The sequence below is a fragment of the Muntiacus reevesi genome, chromosome 12, assembly GCF_963930625.1.
Source record: "Muntiacus reevesi chromosome 12, mMunRee1.1, whole genome shotgun sequence".
In the NCBI taxonomy this organism is placed as follows: Eukaryota; Metazoa; Chordata; class Mammalia; order Artiodactyla; family Cervidae; genus Muntiacus; species Muntiacus reevesi.
Genome location: NC_089260.1, coordinates 68,583,805 through 68,589,821, shown reverse-complemented (window position 1 = coordinate 68,589,821; position 6,017 = coordinate 68,583,805). Strand labels below are relative to the sequence as shown.

Here is a 6,017-nt window from a genome sequence, read left to right as displayed (position 1 = left end):
GCAGCCACATCTGTACTCCCTAAAATGTGGAACACTAGAGCTCGGGCGACATTTCTTTCTCTCCCTCTGTCTCTCTCTCTGTCTTCCTTCTCTCTCTCTCTCTCTCATCTTCCAAGTAACAGCTCTGAGAATTGGGTAGTACTAAAATGTCTAAGGGCTTCCCTGGTGGCTCAGATGGTAAAGTGTCTGCCCTCAATGCAGGAGACCTGGGTTCGATCCCTGGGTCAGGAAGATCCCCTGGAGAAGGAAATGGCAACCCACTTCAGTACTCTTGCCTGGAAAATTCCGTGGATGGAGGAGCCTGGTAGGCTACAGTCCTTGGAGTTGCAAAGAATCGGACACGACTGAGCAACTTCACCTTCACCTTCAAAGGGACTTCCCTGGTGGTCCAGTGGTTAAGACTGCACTTCCCGGATCCGGGGGTGCCAGTTTAATTCCTGGTCTTGGAGCTAGGATCCCACATGTCTGGCAGCCAAAAAACCTTCCCTCCAAAAAAAAAGAGTCATAAGCAGAAGCACTATTGTAATAAATTCAATAAAAACTTTAAAATGGTCCACATCAAAAGATAAAATAAAATATACCAGGGACCTTGAGGCTAAATTTTTTTTTTTTTTAATCTACCATCTCCTGAGACCTGGGAGAAATCCACTCAGGGCTCACACCTTTTCCTCAACAATTCCAGTAGTCACTAGTTAACAGGGAGTGTTTCATATACCAACTTCATCCATCCTCAAGGGGACTTTTGCTATTTATTTCCCCAAAAGCTTCAGATTTCTAGTTGTGGCTGTCTACCCACAGATCCACTAAAACAATCTGATCGATAAAGTCTCCTGATGAAACCATAGGAATAATTTCTTCATCTGTTCCATGGGAGGACAAGAAGGTAATGAGTCAACCTCTGAAAGCAAGGCTTCGTTTAGAGGAGGTTGAGTGACCTGTCCAGGGGACCACAAGTGTGTGATAGGGTGAAATTCCCAGATAGGTGTCTCTTCTCCTGAGTTCAAATTCTACCCCTTCCATTGCACTGCTTCTGTGATTTAGTGATTGTTTTTGGTTTATTTTAGCTCTAGTTATCTTTCCCAGATGAATCTTCAAGTTCAGTCCATGTATTTTGGTGATGCTCCATAATTTAAAAGTGAGAAAACTATGGTTACATATCTGTAACTTCAAAGTTGGATGCTGAATGCATTAACCTTTAAGTCAGAACTGTCCAGGGAGCTATTAACTCCCCCTTGGGGGTAGCTGGGCTTGTCACTAAGCTACTCAGATGAGTTAGTCATCACTGGGACCTAAACGATTGGTTCCAAATGCAAGTTTACAGTTACTGCTAAACAGATGCAAGGACACCCTAGAGACTGGACACCTGATGAGCTGGTTCACTTTCTTTCTGCCATTTTTGTGTTCTCTTTGGTAATGTGATTAAAATTTTTAGCTAATTAAGCAAATGTTTTTGGTCCAATGGAGTTATTGGAGAAGCTGCCTAATGACTATGCCTGTGCTTGATGAATCATTATGCAGCTTTTTTTGATGGATAGATTAGGTCATGACATTGTCTCTTTTCTCCACTCAGGGAGGGCCTATGACCTGAATTAAGGACCTGCAGTCTCCTCTGCCTCATGGTGCACCCTATAGTGTCTACATTGGTTTGAGCTACTTCTGAAGAGTCACACTGATAATGAATTGGAATTTGGCCAGAACCAGAGCGACATGTGGGATCTTCATTCCCTGACTAGGAATCCATGCTCCCTGCAATGGGATGGTAAAGAATCTGCCTGCAATGTGGGAGACCTGGGTTCAATCTCCGGGTGGGGAAGATCCCCTGGAGAAGGAAACGGTTATCGATTCCAGTATTCTTGCCTGGGAAATCCCATGGACAGAGAAGCCTAGAGGGCTATAGTGCAAGGGGTCACAAAGAGTCGGACACTAACACTTTCACATTTTCACTTTTCATACATCCAAATAAAATAAAATCTAATTCTCTCCAGTGATGACTTTAACTAGTCAGTATGAACATGTAGATAAGGAGATCTGACTCAGGTTAAATCTTGCCAAGGACAAGCACACATTTGTGAGTCACCACTAAATTGGCACCATTTTAATTCTAGTAATTGAAGCAGGTGGGTGAAAACTCAGTTAATGAGCACATTGTCATTCTTTGTTCTGAAGAATTAATAGTAGTCAGATATTTGATCCAATATGAAGAGAGTGGTCATCAACTGCCAAAATGTTAGACCTTAGAACTGTTTTTTTAGCAGAAACTATTTTTGTATATAATTATTCATAAGCCTTTAGAGATTGTTGTTTCTTCTGGATATGAAATTGATGTCTGTATATTGATCTCAAATCCAGTCACCTGCTTAGCTCTGTTTACTATTATAATAATTTATCAAAAAATTCTCATGTGGTTTCAATATGGATAATCATATCATCTGTAAAAAAGAAGTCAGTTTAATAATTTCCAATCACTTTGCAATCAAGACCATTTCATAATAATGTCTAATACTTATTCTGAATGCAAAAACATGAAAAAGTCAGGGAATAGTAACTGTTAGAGAAGTTGGGCAGTGACAGGAATGCTAGAAAAAGTGTCCACTGCTACATCCATCTTGAAAAGCAGTTGACATTATTTTGCAAACTACAAACGTGTTCTATGGTTGAGACATTCCCCTCCTAGGAACACACCCATGAGAAACTCATGCATATTTTCAGAATAGATTTATAAGGATTCATTTACAAGGTTAAGCAGACATACTATACACGGCCATTTTGGTGCCATAACAAAATGAAATATCGTGAAGTTTAAATGAATTTACTACAGAGGTACACATTTGAATGATTCCTAGTGTAACAGTGAGTGAAAACATATTATTCTTGGAAATGTTGAGCTTGACATAAACTGTAAAAATGGCAAACACTATAATGTCCTTTACATGAAGCGAATAAAGCAAAACAATAAATTTTTAGAAAGGCAAATAAATGCAATATAATAATTTTATTTTCAAAAGCAAGGGAATGATCAACACCAGTATTTAGAATATGGATGTTTAACATTGGATGATGCAGGGGTTTGGAATGGGAGAGGATCAAATAAGTAGATGCAAATTTTAATCAATGTACTAGTTTCTGGGTCCACGGTGGACCATAGTAAAACAACTAAGCAAATATATATATATCTTAATAAAAAGAGATGACATGGTACACATGGACCAATGAGTGGATGCCATGAACCCCCAAGACTGTGTACTAAAGTCTAGGCAACAGTGAAGGAAATTCCTAAATCCTACCTCAAGTTTCACAAAGTAATCCCCTAAGTACTTATTATCCTCCCAAAGCAAATATTCCAATTTAAATATCACTACTTACTGTAAGCGCTAAGACAACCAAAGGAAGTTTCAAACTTCTATAGATTAAGGTTGCATTTTATGAGAAATAACACTTTATGAAATATGAAATCTTACACAAATTCTTTGTACAATTGACCCTTACAAAGACAGATTTTTAAATTAATTGGTTTATTGAAGTATAACTTACATAAGGGCTTTCCAGGTGGCTCAGTGGGTAAAGAATCCACTTGCAGTGCAAGAGACTCATGTTCAATTCCCAGGTCAAGAAGATCCCCTGAAGATGGGCATGGCAACCCACTCCAGTACTCTTGCCTGGAGAATCCCATGGGCAGAGGAGTCTGGAGGGCTTCAGTTCATAGGGTTGCAAAGAGTTGGATATGACTGAAGCAACTTAACACGCATGCATGCACCCTTCAAATAGCGGCAGTAATTTAGAAGGGTGTATTTTTTTAAAAACACCAAATAGGAAATCATAGGCCATACCTCAGAGTATGCTTAAAATGTGTTCTTTAAATCAGCTACTGTTTGACTACTGAAATATGAGGGAATGTCAAAACTAAAATGGAAATTAGAAATCATGTGGGCCAAGACGCTCATTTTACAGAAGTTAGCAATAACGAAAATAATAGTTATTTAGATACTCTAATCACTTAGATGTCTAAAAATAATCAAAAGGAAAGTAATAATACTTTAAATTTACTTAGTACCTTAAAGTTTCTGTATCTACAATTTTGCTCCATCCTAGGAGAAGAAAATGGCAATCCAATCCAGTGTTGTTGTTTTTTTTTTAAGAGAAAGAACGCTTTATTGGGACGCCGGCAGCCCGCCAGGGGCGCTACACGCGCGCTCGGGAGGGACACGGGACGCTCCGCCAACCGCGGCCAGCGGCACAGGGCGCCCAGGCGGCTCCCTCCCAACCTCACCCCAGGGGCTGGGACCCTCCCAGGCAACTCTGGTCCACTACAGATAGAGCCCCTCCGGGGTGCCTTCCTGTTTTTTATAAAGAACATTTTCCTTCGACTTTCTGAAGTCTTCATTTGTTACTTTCATTCTGCGCTCTCTCAAGGCCATCAGACCAGCTTCTGTGCAGATTGCCTTGATGTCGGCACCAGAGAGGTCATCTTTAGCCATGATCAGGTCATCCAGGGTCACGTCGTCTGCCAGCGTCATCCTGCTCGTGTGGATCTGGAAGATGCGCTTCTTGGTCTTCTCGTCGGGCAGGGGGAACTCGATCTTCCTGTCAATGCGGCCTGGTCTGATGAGGGCCGGGTCCAGGGTCTCTATGCGGTTTGTGGCCATGATGACTTTCACGTCTCCCCTCGAGTCAAACCCGTCCAGCTGGTTCAGCAGCTCCAGCATCGTGCGCTGAATCTCTCTCTCCCCGCCCGAGTTGGAGTCGTAACTTTTCGTCCCAATAGCATCAATTTCATCAATAAAGATGATGGATGGTGCGTGTTCTTCGGCAACTCGAAACAGTTCCCGAACGAGTTTGGGGCCATCACCCAGGTACTTCTGAATAAGTTCAGAGCCAACCACTCGCAGGAAAGTGGCTGAGGTTTGGTTTGCTACTGCTTTGGCTAATAAGGTTTTACCTGTGCCGGGCGGACCATAGAGAATGACCCCCTGGGGGGGCTTGATTCCCCATCTCTTCATAATATTCAGGATGAGTGAGAGGAAGCTCCACAGAGTCCTTGATTTCCTGGATTTGGTTGTCCAGCCCCCCAATATCAGCATAGGTCTCCCGGGGCGCCTTTTCCACCTTCATCACCGTGACCAAGGGATCTGTGTCGTCCATCAGCACCCCGATCACCGCGTGCACCTTATGCTTGAGCAGGACCGAGCAGCCGGGCTCCAGCAGATCCTTGTCTACAAACGAGAGGATGCTGACGTAGTGCTCCGAGCCCACCGACGTCGACACAATGGCATGGTTGTCGTTGATGATCTCCTCCAGGGTTCCTACCGACATCGGGGTCCCCCTCAGGTCATCCACCTTCGACCTTTCCTCCTCTTGCTTTTCTTCTAAAGGCTTCATTTGCTCCTGATTTCTAATGAATTCTTCCTCCATGAGAAGATAGTCTTTAATTCTCTCTAGCTTCAGTAATTTTAACCGGCACTGAGTGTGAGGTGTCACCAGGGGCAGTTTGCTGGCAGCATCTGGTCCCTTTGTCTTCTTTTTCCCAACTGGAGTTGGTACAGGAGGTTCATATTTCTTTTTCTTGTCCTTGTCATCCTTCTTGCCACCTCCAGGACCATGACCACCACTCTCGCTTTGATCCATCTTGCTCCGGCCGCTCGAGCCGCCGCCGCCGCCGGAACTGCGCCGCCAGGGCGGTGCGTCAGGGGCGGAAGTTCCACTCCATTGTTCTTGCCTGGAGAATCCCAGGTATGGAGGAACCTGGTGGGCTGCTGTCTGTGGGGTTGCACAGAATTGGACACGACTGAAGCGACTTAGCAGCAGCAGCAGCAGTGACAATAATGTGAAATTGTTCCATTTTCTAGCAATTATAACAGCTTACTTTATTGGGTGTTTACTATTTGCAAGGCACTTTCCTAGCGACTCTGTATGAATCAACTTGTTTAATCCTCACAGCAATTCTATGAGTTAAGCACTGTTAATATTCTCATTTTTAAAGATGAAGAAAATCAGACATCGAAATATTAAATAGCTTGTCA

At 43.0% G+C, this 6,017-nt stretch overlaps 1 pseudogene; it reads right to left on the bottom strand.

Annotated features, from left to right (window-relative positions):
* Positions 1-4,294: 4,294 nt before the first annotated feature.
* LOC136144863 (26S proteasome regulatory subunit 4 pseudogene) lies at positions 4,295-5,656 on the bottom strand (annotated as a pseudogene).
* Positions 5,657-6,017: the final 361 nt, after the last annotated feature.